The sequence below is a fragment of the Hydra vulgaris genome, chromosome 08 (genome assembly GCF_038396675.1).
Source record: "Hydra vulgaris chromosome 08, alternate assembly HydraT2T_AEP".
NCBI classification, from domain to species: Eukaryota; Metazoa; Cnidaria; class Hydrozoa; order Anthoathecata; family Hydridae; genus Hydra; species Hydra vulgaris.
The window spans coordinates 18,097,501-18,109,846 of NC_088927.1; the positions used below are offsets into that span (position 1 = coordinate 18,097,501).

Genomic DNA, 12,346 nt, shown 5'->3' on the forward strand with positions numbered 1-12,346 from the left:
ACAAACCTATTTACTACTAAAAAAACACTACTTAAAGTCGAAATGGAAAAAAAAAATTAATTAAAATATTAAAAAAAAATAATAATTAGGTAATTGTTAACAACAAACTCTTGTTGCAGTTATGAATCAAGTTTAATGTTTTATTTATTAATAAAATATAAATTATTGTAAACAGAAAAAATAACTTAAAATAAAGTAAATCTAAGATAATAAAAAAAAAGAATGCAGTTTCAAATTTTTAAAATTTAAAAGATAGAAATAAAACCTAATCATGTTCATTATTATTTTGAATAACAACACCATACAATATTTTCTTAGTTTTTTTAACAAGAGCATAGTGAGTAAATTTGCTTGAATCAAAAACAGCAAACCTGCACTTTTTCAACAACATATAAGGAGATGTTTGACAAAACATGATTCTATTAGGAATATTAAAAGAATCCATATGATGATGAAACCTATTTACATTTTTGTATAATTGATATATACACAAGATTTGTCTTTGGTAATGTGCAATGAACAAAATTTTCACAGACACATCAAATTCTATCAGATATGCATAATACAAAGCTGATTTTAATTTTTTGCCATAATGATAAGCATGAAAAGTTCTATCAGCAACTCTAAAATGGTTATAAAACTTATAAAGATTTAGGTCAATATTTATATCATTAAAATCCACAATTTGTAACTTATCCGATATATTTTGTGCTGCACCTAAAACAAATGGATTCAAAGAAAAAGTTTTTAAGTGGTCTTTCATCTGAAATCAAATAAATTTTTCAGCCATTTGTCTTTCATGGCCTGAAACAGACCTTTTTAGTTAGCGATTCACATTTTTAAACACCATAGCAGATGTTGATGTAAGACTCCGAATTTTTTTACCTGGTCAGAGAGATGTGCCAATGCATGGAAAGTGAACGGTTGAATACCTTCACCAAAATAGGAGCATAATATATATATATATATATTATATATATATATATATATATATATATATATATATATATATATACTCTATACATATATATACTCCATATATGTATATATATATATATATGTATATATATATATATGTATATATATATATATATGTATATATATATATATATATATATACATATATATATATATATATATATATATATATATATATATATATATATATATATATATATATATATGTATATATATATGGACTATAAATATGTATAGAGTATATATATATATATATATACTTAGAGTAATAGAGTATATATATATATATATATATGAATTTCCCAAAGAAAAAAAAACTGAAAACTGTAACTGCAAGCAAAAAATCGAATCCCCTATCAATGGCAGTCTCTTATCAAAAAATATTATTTACAAATGCATTGTTTCCTCGCTAAACAACCCTGATATACAATATACTAGCTTAACCGAGGGCAAATGGAAAAAACATTATACAAACCATAAACAATCTTTTAAAAATAAAAAATACTCAAAAGAGACTATGCTATCACAATATATTTGTCAACTGAAAGAAAAAAATACTAGTTTAAAATTAAACTGGTCTATTCTAAAAACTGCGCCTGGCTATATTATCATTTCCAAAAAATGTATACTATGTTTACAAGAAAAGTTTGAAATTATTACTCATTTAGATCAAGAATATTTACTGAATAAAAAAACAGAATTAATTTCTAAATACAGACATGAAAATATGTTTCTTTTAAAAATTTATAAAAACAAATGCCAATCTAAAATTATCCTAATATTAAAAAATTCTTTTCATGATTCTTTAATTATCTAATGTAGTTGATACAATTTCCTGGTTGCAAAACACTACAGTTATGACATAATTATTTATAACAATTCCCAACTTCTTGTGAAATAGTTTTTCTATAATTTGAACTTTTTGATATTTAGGCATTTTTCCTGGTGAACCTACTGATGGAGAAATATGATGTTGAAGATAAAAGTTAGATAAGTGTTTTTACAAATTTATTATTGCTCTGTTCTTTAAGAACATGAAGCACTCTATTTGTAGAATACACTAACATAATTTATATATATATATATATATATATATATATATATATATATATATATATATATATATATATATATATATTTAGTTTACCTCCCCAAGGACATGAAGGCCACTACAGACAAGAAGGTACTAACATAATTTATATATATATATATATATATATATATATATATATATATATATATATATATATATATTTAGTTTACCTCCCCAAGGACATGAAGGCCACTACAGACAAGGCTACATGTGGTTTAAACCTCTCTCAACTCTATAACTCCAAAACACGAACTATGACGAATAAGGCTGCTACTCTGAGAAACAAGTTGAGCGCAGTACTCTATTTGTAGAATACACTAACTTAATTTATATATATATATATATATATATATATATATATATATATATATATATATATATATATATATATATATATATTTAGTTTACCTCCCCAAGGACATGAAGGCCACTACAGACAAGAAGGCTACTTGTGGTTTAACCCTCTCTCAACTCTATAACTCCAAAACACGAACTATGACGAATAAGGCCGCTACTCTGAGAAACAAGTTGAGCGCGGTACTATCAGGGACACGGTGGGAATCAAACTCAGAACCTCCTGTTTATGAAGCAAGGGCTCTACTACTACACCACTACTGCTATATATATATATATATATATATATATATATATATATATATATATATATATATATATATATATATATATATATATATATATATATATATATATGTATATATATATTTATATCTATATATATATGTATATATATATACTTATATATATATATATATATATATATATAAATTTTATTAAATTATGTTAGTGTATTCTACAGATAAAATGATTGATGTATATAATGAAATAAACAGTAATAAATTAATAAAATCAATCATCTAAATTTTTTCTTCAACAACCTGTTTCTACATCAGTAGGTTCATCAGGAAGCTTTCATCTTTAGGCATGCTTCCTAATAAACCCGCAGAATGAGGAAGCATGCTTCTTCATGAACTTACTGATGGTGAAACAAGTTGTTTAAGAAAAGAATTAGGTAAGGGTATTTACTAATTTACATATATATATATTCATTCATATATATATATATATATATATATATATATATATATATATATATATATATATATACATATATATATATATATATATATATATATATATATATATATATATATATATATATATACATATATATATATATATATATATATATATGTATTATATATATATATATATATATATATATATATATATATATATATATATATATATATATATATATATATATATATATATATTAGTAGTAGAAAATCACTTAACAAAAATTTTTTCCATTTAACACTGTGTTTCATCAACAAAGATTCATCAGAAATCATTTCTGATGAATCTTTGTGGATGAACACACAGTGTTAAATGGAAAAAATTTTTGTTAAGTGATTTTCTACTACTAATATAATTGCTCTGTTCTTTTAAGAACATTGAGCATTCTATTGTGTAGAATACTTTTTAAAGTTGTTTAAATATATATATATATATATATATATATATATATATGAATATATATATATATATATATATATATATATATATATATATATATATATATACATATATATATATATATATATATATATATATATATATATATATATATATATATACATATACACACATATATATTATATATATATATATATATATATTTATATATAATATATATATAACATATATATATATATATATATATATATATATATATATATATATATATATATATATATATATATATATAATATATATATATATAACATATATATATATATAAAACATTAACCCTTTATGTTTATATATACATATATCGATATATATATATCTATATATGTATATATTTATATATATATATATATATATATATATATATATATATATGTATATACATTCAGATAAAAATTTACAAACTTAGTTTAGAAAACATTAATTAAGGTTTTCAATTACTATTTCAAATTCTACTATTACTAATTTAAATTTCAAAAACTAACCAATATATTTTCAAATACTAACCGCGCTTATTGAGGTATTATGTATACTTTGTTTAAGGCTTTGAAATGCATCAATATGTGTGGTTTGTATTTTCTTCTTATAATTAGGCCTGCACATAGTAAACATTCAAAGATTAATTTATTTTATGGTGTGTTGGCAGACATCAAAATGACATTGTTCGCCAATGGAGCATTTTTTGATTTATTTTATTTATCGGGCCTGGTGAAGTAAAAAGGTGCCTATCCAATATTGATATACAAAGACAAAATATTTTAGCAAGTCATCAGGTCAATGCCCATATGTTATCTGGGGTATTATTTGTATTACTTTGCAATGCATGGATATTTAATATAATAATAATATAAATAGTAAATTATTAAAACCAACTACCTTTTTATTTTTAATATTTTTGTTTTTATTTTATTTTTAGTTTTTCCTGTTGAATAGATAACTTGAATTCATAGAAATGCATTAATTTTTTTATTAGTAGTAACAATATTATTATTTTTATACTTATCATTATTGATATTATTGCTTTTGTCCTTGTTACTTGTTTTTTTCATAACTAATTGTTTTTTAAGATTCTTGTTATAAAAAAAACTGCTCTTATTCAAAATATTGCGATGAGGCAAATGGTAATGCAGTGTGCTACTGTCCAAGTGGATATTACCTACAAAAAGATAATCGAACATGTTTATTAGGTACAATTTTATTTGTATTTTTATTTTCACTATTTTAAAAAAAGATTCAATAAGTACTTCTTTTTTTTATTCCACTGTTTTCGATTCTATTTAAGCTTTGCATTATTGTAATACTATTAGTTGTTATACTATCAGTCTTGTTGTAGAAGATTTTAATTTCAAATATTGTATTAGATTTTAATTTTAAATATTTTTAAATATATTAAAAAAATATTTTCATTGCTATTGATATATATACCTTTTGTCAAAGCATTTTTTTATTTTATGTCTTTAAAATTTGATCTTTAATTATAAGCGATAAATATGTATTTTTCGGAAGGCAGTCAATTTATATAGAAGTATAATATATGTATATATATAGAAAGTATAAAAATACTTATATCAACTATTGTTGCCTTCCAGAAATATCTTCAAGTATTATCTCTAATAATAAGGTTCTATAAGAAAATTTTAATCAAAATACCTGTTTTCTGCACTAAAAGAAACAAAGCAAGCTGAATAAAGAATCTTGTACAATTTTATCAGTCATATAGGAAAAGGAGAACTATTCTATAAGAAAAGCAATCACTGGAAAATAATACCACTCTAAATCCAACTTGTTGGTCGGTTTTGTTCTTGGTAGAATATATTAAAGGAAGAAGTGTTGGAATCAAGCTAATTGATAAAGAAAAAAAAGTCTTAATTAATTCAAGATGAATTGACATTAAACTTATTGTTATAAAAACATTAAGTATATTAATAACATTATTAAGTTATACAAAAAACTATTGGGGTTTGCACGGGTAAACTGAATTACAAGGGTGTGGATGTCTGCATCCACACCCATACCCATAACTTTCACTTCTTGAAATTCTCATTTCTGAAAATTTCATTCACAATTGACTTGTACACAACTTTAAGAAGAGACAAATACCATGGGTGATAACTCATACTTGTCTTAAAAAGGAATCTAACTACACAATTCCTCCTGTTATCTAACTATTTTACCAATTTTTAATGTATTTAAGTAATTGCAATTGTGGTGCTAGCTGGATTTAAGAACGGCAGTTCTATAGTAAACAGCAGAAAGCAATGCTACTTTTAAGAATATATCTTTTATGACAGAAGTCAGATCCTTAATGATTGTGAATGTTGTATTGTGAATTATAAAGTATATGACATAGGCTTTACACCTTACAATTTAACAGAGAGTCATTTGGTTTAACACAGTCATTAAAAATTAACATAATTGGCGTAAGTGTTATATGTTCCAAAGTTGTTTATATCATGCCATGTGAACCAATATCTAACATACCCCGCCATCTTCTATATATAAGCCATTCACAAAGAATGAATCTTTGTGAATGGTTTATATGGATTGTAGCTTTGCGGGTTGGTTGATGTACTAAAAAATTAATTCCTAAAAATTTCAGCCTTTTGTTTATAAGGTATAAAAATCTTTTGTGGTTTATAAGATCTCATCTTTTGAAATTTAAAATTTTTTCGAAATAAACCTCAGTAGCAAAAACATGTTTTCTCCACACTTTGAAATAGTAATTTTTAACCATTTCTTGCTTTATTTTTGTTGACAAATGTTTTATAAATGTACTTAAAACATTTTTCTTATTAAAATAACAATTGATAAAATTGTTAAACTATTTAGATGCAAAAGAAACATTAGGAATTACTTTTTTTTTAGATCTTTTAAAAACAATTCAGCGATGGGCAAGATAAAAAAATTTAAATTTCTGTTCTTAAAAGAACAGTAGGCATCTTAAAGGCGTGGCATCATTTTGAACCGCTATAACTTTTCTCGCGGTTAACCGCTTTTGCTTTTAACTTTATTACTTTTCTTATAATACTATACTAAACCATTTTAAACAATAATTTATGACTAAAGGGGGCTCGCATTGTTCTTATCGCGGTCTTGTAGATGACACCCTATAACATGAATTTTAGGGAACTTTACTTTTCATCAACATTATTGATTATAAATGAATTTTACAACTTTTTCCACACATTTTATTCCAATGTTTATACTTATTATTTTGTTCAGAAATTATAGAAAAAAGTGAATATAATTAAAAACATATCGAACTCAATATAAAAATATATAAAGATGCTTTAGCAGATATTCTTAACTTTGTAGAGTATTCTAATGATGAAAGCAATCATTTGGTTGAATTAGATAGCGAATTAGGTATACAAAATTTAAATAAATCTTGCATTTATGTGAAAAAGCCTTTTAGTTTTAAAATTTGCTTTTCTAAATTAGATTTTCATGAATTCTTTCAATCAGATAAATACTCTTTTATGTGTCCAGGGACAAAACAGTATGCCTCAAAAAAGGTGTATTCCTGTTGGAACTGCCTTAGGTGTCCATTTAGTATATGTTTGTATATACTACTAAAATGCATTTTTAGCCTTAAAAGAACCAGATATTTTAGAATGTAAAGATCTTTTGATATTAGTTGTATGTAACTTGAAAAATTAAGACTAAATGCTGCACAGTTTTGATAACTGCTCAGACATTGTGACACTAAAAGGGTATCATACTACTTTTATTGATGAACACAGCATTGAAAAATAAAACCTTTATTGAATGGCAAAAAGTTAACAAAAAGAATAATTTAATTCCAGTAACTCTTTTTTCAGATTATTTTATTGAAAAACCTTTTTAACAATTAGACCAATTAAAAGACCATAACTGTATAGCTAAAAATAAAGCAGCATATTTGTAGCAACTACAAATACCATTACGTGGTAAAACTTTAAATTATTTAATCTACGCAAAGTTTAGTCATATTTAAATATTACTAGACTTTGCGTAGATTTACAGTTTTTTTGTTTAAGATACAGTAAGAAGTTTCCATTAGAACAATATTTAAGCTATACTTCGTTGTTTTATTTAGTTTTAGGGAAAAAAAATTTGAATTGTGTGAGTACTTCTATTAAATCAGGTCATTTACAACTCAACGCAAACTCAGTTGATTGTTTCACCCATAAAGTGATAAAACATTTTAATAAAGTAGGAAACATAATATATTTTATGTAATTAAGTCTATTACATCATAGAAAATTTTTTTTGATTCAATCAGTGTTGATTACAGATCACTGATGGTTTGAAATGAAGGTACAATTTTTGGGTCATAATTTAGGAGTGTAAAGTTACCTACTCTCTTGTATCTTGTTAACAAATTTATAAAAATGAGGAAGTCTAACATTTATATATAAACTTAAAAATTGCGTCTTTTCACATCTTAAGCTGCTAGTTTATTATATTGACCCATCGCCTTTTGAAATACGCCAACAGTTTTTCAGGTGTTTTAGGTAGCTTTTAAAGACAAAATTAAAAAATTCTTATTTTACTAAGTCTTATTTTACTAAAGTATAGCTAGAGTTGTTTATTATTAAAAAAAAAGGTTTTCTGAAAGATCGTTTTTAAAATATAAACCTTTAAAGTATGAACAAAATAAATGTTGGTTACTGAAGTAACTTCACTATCGTACTAAAGTAATGCTTACTAAAATTATTTATAACATTTCAAAAGTCCACAAGAATATTATGAATGTGTTTATATATTTTAACTTGTATTATGAGCACAGTAATTGATATCACTTCAGGTGATTAAATCTTATTGGGTTAGTTGAAAGATGTTCTTTTTATGTAATTAATATGCTATAAATATTATATTCTGCAATTCTTGAATTTTAATGAACTTTATTTTTTATAAAAGCTGAGATATATAAGTTAGACTTTTTATTACAGTTTACTGTATTTTTATCAAATGTTAGTGTGTCAAAATGTTAAAAATAAATATTTGAAAAACCGATTAATGAAGATAAGACTAAATAAAATGCTAATAGTTTGTTTAGATAAAATAAAGTTCCAGAGGACTGCAAACTTCAGTTTTTATTTGTTCTAAATTGAGCGAAAACTCATAACAATCAAGAATACTAATATATTACCATAATTTACACTAACTTTAAAGCTCTTTTATGCAACTAAAATGAGAATCTGTTATAAGTTTTATAATCATTCTGAAACAATTTTCTTGAAAGTGTCCAATTAACATAGTTAAATTTCTATGTTAATCTACTGTTAGAGGTTCAACATAAATTAGTAGATTAACGTGTGTGAATTTTTATGTTAGTCTTTTTTTAGAGGTTCAACTTAAAATAGTAGATTAACGTATGTGAACTTCTATTTTAATATACTGTTAAAAATTAAACAGAACCTCTCACAGTAGATTAACATTCACCACTTTGTGACACATTCATTGCTGAAGATTACTCACCTTCTATTTGACAACCACTTTTTAAAGCTACAGAAGACTATCTAAAGTCATTTTATAGAACAGCGCTTACATTGCAATTGACTAGCCCGAATGGAAGATGCTCTTAATTTGATATCAACCACAAAATCTAATTTCAAAGATTTACCAAATATCAACCTTTTTTGTGCAGTATTAATTCACATCGAAAATTTTGTTTTTGGATGCAAAGGTTTTTTCAGGACTCAATGTTATTAGTTTATAAAAAATTGAATGTGCATTTTTATATAGACAACTTGGTTTAACTGGTAATTGTTAGAATGGATGTATTAATACAACATCCACAAAACAAGAGTTGCTAAATGTCTGACAGGCAGCAAAAAGTATGAAATGTACTACATTCGCATTATAACCTGGAATTAATATTGACAAAATTTAGCCAGTCACTAAAAATCATGACAAGTTTTAAAAAATAACTTCTTCCCTGCATTCACGAAAAACTATATCTTGAAACAATAAATTTTAATATCAACAGGAAACAAAAATCACCTTGTGATTATTTTCCCTTGATTTTTTTTCATTTATCTTTTATTTTTTTTTTATGATTTGAATGAATAAATTCATGTCAGTTTTGAATTTTTGCAACAAAACGTACTGTTTTTTAATTATTGAAATTTTTTTCTGCACAACTTACTGCATCAATAAAAATACATCTTGTTATAAATATTTAAATATGCACTACTCTTGAATAGCTACAGTAGTTTAAATTGAAGTTTTACTTTTAAATGCATCTTTATTCTTTAAACTAGGAGATATAGTAACATTAGGTGTATCAAAGTTTGTCAATATGCCAAAATAGATTGGTGTAATAATAGCATTAAAATCAAGTATAAAATTTATTTTAAAAAGAAAAACATGCATTGTATAACAAATGAACTGTATAGTGTTATTTTTATGAGAAGTTTAAAAAAAAAAGTCTAAAATTTTAGGACCCATTTTTCAAAAATTCATTAATTTTTTTCCTTGCATTTCAGATTTTGTAAAAGTGTTGTTAGTTTATACTAAAGAGTTGTTTTTAGAATGAGGAACTCCATTACCTTGCAGCTTTTGGAAGCACATGTTTTTGTGCAGATGTAAAAGCAATACTTGTCGTTTATATTAATGATCTTATTTACCTGAAAATATATATATATATATATATATATATATATATATTATATATATATATATATATATATATATATATATATATATATATATATATATATTTATATATATATATATTTCAAATACTTTTTTCCGTTAAAAAAACATCTCGTTTCAATAATGTTTTCGCTCATTGCAGAGATTTTTAAACTTAGTTCAGTTTTACACAATCAGATTGGGTTTTCCCCTTTATATTTAATCGGCGGTGGTTATGAAAAACATTCACTGTAGCATGTTTTTGTTTTTTGTTCAATGCATCGTTAAGTGTTTAAAATAAATAAACTTGCATAATAACAAAAAGTATGAAATGTAATTTAGGTGAAGCAAACTTTAAAATACTCAAGATAAACATTTTTCTTAGAAAATAAGTAGTCAATTTTTTTATATACACCACTAAGTACAATGTAATCCAACATGGTTAAATTTTGAAAGATTCAAAAATCTTTATTTTTTTTTAATAAATTGAGGAAAACGTTTTAAAAATGATCTTAAATATATTTTTAACTTATAAAAATTTATATTTCTAATTCAAGAAACCGTTTTTAAAATGATCTAATATATATTTTTCTGATATATATATACAATTTCTATTAAAAACATGAATATTATATTTTTTTTTAACTGCCAAAAGGAAAACTACTGAAATTTAAGTTTTTTGAAAGAAACTTTTTGTATTGATATCAAATATAAGCACATTAATCAGACCTTATTTAAAAAATAAGAATAGTCAAAGAGCCAGAACTTTCCTTCGCCAGAAACAAAATGGCGTTAAAAATTAAAAAGTTTTTTGTCAATATTTCATTCAATATTTTGTTTTAGACAGTTTTATTAACTTTTAACTTATTTTCTAATGTCCCTTAAAATTAAAAAAAAACAAGTTACTTTTATTGAACTGGCGCAAATCAAGGAGTTACATGACTTTCGAAAGGTAATAGGTGTAATGTAATAAAAAAAGGCCTAATTTGTTTAATTTAGTTTTTTATTTTATTCAAAAGATTTAGAACTATTTGGCTTTATATTTGAATTTTTTATATTATTAAGTTTTTTATTAGGTTTTTAATTAAGAGTAATATCTTAAAACAAAAAGAAAACAAAAATAGTTTTAATTATTATTTAGTAAAGCATACTTAAATGTATTTGTTAAAATACTATTAATTGTTTTAACTCTTTTTTTAAAATCCATGTTATGATAAAGGCTGCCACTCTCCGGAATATTGCGGTTCAGTGGCAGGTAATGCAGTATGCTTATGTCCATCAGGATACCAGTTACTATCGGATAACAAATCATGTGTGTCAGGTATTAGTTTTGTTGCATAGTGCTATTTTAATGATAATTTTAACTTCAGATAAACAATCGAGATGAACTAAAGTCTATTATGATTATAATCAAATCTTAAATATTTTTTTTTTAATTTAAAGTTAAAGAAGCAAAGAAATTTTTCTTCTAACAGTCCATTATAAAATTTTTTTGCTTAAACGAAAACAAACCATAACAATGCAGTGGTCCAGAAGTGACTGACAAATGGCAAAACTACTTTGTATGTCTTGAGTATAGACATACGATACGTGTTTATAAGGGTATTTGGGGTCAAGAAACCCAATTGGGCCTAACTTTTATGTTTGGAGTGATGATGACCACACTGGTGGCCCATTTAGGGGTAGACATAAGAATTTCTAATAATTTTTTAGTTAGATGGGACATGCTTATGTCTATATATAACTAATTGATGTCGGGTAAGTCAAATATGGGCAATCTTAGTCTATAGGAGTAGTGATTAGTGATTTAGTATTAGTGATTAGTGTATTAGTGCACAAGTGATTACTTTAGGGGTGGTCATGGGTTGTCAAGACGGTTTTTCATTAATTGTATGTACTTTATGAACTTAACTTCTTTGATATTGTGAATAATAACATAAAACGTAGAATCAAACTGAACTTTATTAACATAAGTTTTTTTTATAAATAAGAATCTAGGTAATGACATACATTATACCTAAGTACATCAAGAGTTCCTTGGCTTACTCAGGCAGATTAGAGTATTTGATATTTTCTTGACTCCTTATTCTTGACATTTTAGGA

At 24.0% G+C, this 12,346-nt stretch overlaps 1 protein-coding gene across 1 annotated transcript in view; it reads left to right on the top strand.

Moving 5' to 3' along the window:
- Window positions 1–4,691: 4,691 nt before the first annotated feature.
- The window catches only part of LOC136083664 (uncharacterized), an 84,938-nt gene continuing 77,283 nt past the window's right edge, over window positions 4,692–12,346 (top strand). Inside the window, exons 1-2 of the mRNA XM_065803203.1 lie at window positions 4,692–4,809; window positions 11,445–11,564. The gene's annotated coding sequence lies outside the window, so the exon portion shown is untranslated. The remainder of the gene's footprint in view (window positions 4,810–11,444; window positions 11,565–12,346) is intronic.